The sequence below is a fragment of the Alexandromys fortis genome, unplaced genomic scaffold (assembly GCF_014885135.2).
Source record: "Alexandromys fortis isolate MF-2015 unplaced genomic scaffold, M_Fortis_MF-2015_v1.1 scaffold_61, whole genome shotgun sequence".
Lineage (NCBI taxonomy): Eukaryota > Metazoa > Chordata > Mammalia > Rodentia > Cricetidae > Alexandromys > Alexandromys fortis.
The window spans coordinates 10,181,538-10,183,161 of record NW_026067962.1 but is presented as its reverse complement, the minus strand read 5'-3'; positions in this window follow the sequence as shown (position 1 = coordinate 10,183,161).

The following is a 1,624-nucleotide window of genomic DNA, read 5'->3' as shown; positions in this document are numbered from 1 at the left end:
TTGCTTTACTGTTTTTTATTGCCCTGTTTTCCCCATTAGAATTGATCCTACAGATAAGTTTTATGTTCCTATTTTGTGTATTTCTCCTGGTTTGCCAAGGCCTTGAGGAAAAAGCAGCATTCAGCCGACAGGTTTTAGTTTTAGAGCTGGGGGTTGTGCGTACACTTGTGGTCCAACACTTGAGAGGCTGAACAAGGGGACCTCAGGATCACAGGACACACAGCAAGACACTGTCTCAAAACAGCAAAGAAATCCTTTCTAGTTCTATACTCAACATTCTGAGTATTGTTTTTTCTAAATTGAAATTAACATTTAAGAAGCTAATGGCCTCGGTAGTACCTTCTACACCATTCTAGCATGTTCACTTCCCTATTGAAGAGTTTGTAATAGTTTGTTCCTTTTTATCGTTTTTATAGTTTATCTTTATTATAGCCAGATCAGAAAACACTAGATTTTAAGGGCTGGGTTAAAGCCCAGTGATGGAGCTCTTGCTTATCATAGGTGTAGCCCTGGGTTTCCTCCTGGGTACCAACAAGAAACAAAACACTAGGTTGTGAATCAGAGGGTATTATTAAATCCATATATACACACACTTTCCTGTAGCAAGACATGGGCTTATGGGCAGTTTTTTGTCTTGTGTTTCTCCCATAACATTTAATTATGACTGTAACTATTTGTAATTATGGTACAAAAGCAAATGGTGATTCAAGTAAAATGTAGTGTTTGTTTACGCAGGATGGTGTGAAATGGGTCTTCACATCAAAAGAAAACTTTTTGGGTTTTCAAGACAGGCTTTCTCTGTATAGCCTTGACTGTCCCAGAACTCATTCTGTAGGGTAGCCTGGCCTCAAACTCACAAAGATCCACCATCTCTCCCTCCCAAATACTGGAATTAAAGTGTGTCACCACTGCCTGGCCAAAGTATATGTTCTAAAGTTTCAGAAAATAAGATTGTCATTAGGATATTTGAACAAGTATTTGTAAATCGAAAAAACCTTCAAAATAGAGAAAAGAAACTAAAGCTTCTCTGGAAAACAAGGTTTAGAACTGGACACGCTTGAAGGGTTTGTACTTAGACAGCATCTTTTAAGACTTTAACTTACTTTGGTTATTCCCAAGCATCTGTTTATTGCATTTAGCATGACCTAAAACATATATAATTGTGTATTCTCATTGCTTGTCTCTGTAATCAAAAAAGTATTTTAATAAAAAATAGAAATGAACCTGCATCGTGTTTTATGAACTTCAGCAGAGAAAGCTGAACGTGCCGTTCTGTCTAGTGATGCTAACCTTTGCCGAACGTGCCATTCTGTCTAGTGATGCTAACCTTCTTTGCCGAATGTGCCGTTCTATCTAGTGATGCTAACCTTCTTTGCTGAATATGCTGTTCTCTCTAGTGATGCTAACCTTCTTTGCTGAAGGTCCCCAGAATTGCTGGGACAAATGCTCCTGCACTTAGCCTCTGTGGGGTCATGGCACCAGCTGCTTTACAAGAGTAATGTAGCACGCAGATCTGACGTCAGGCCGTGTGCCCCAGGTGCCCCAGTTCAGCCATGAATGTGGTAGACGCTGATGCCATACAGCAGTGTCCAAGACTGGACTGACCAGAGGGGACAGAGGAAAG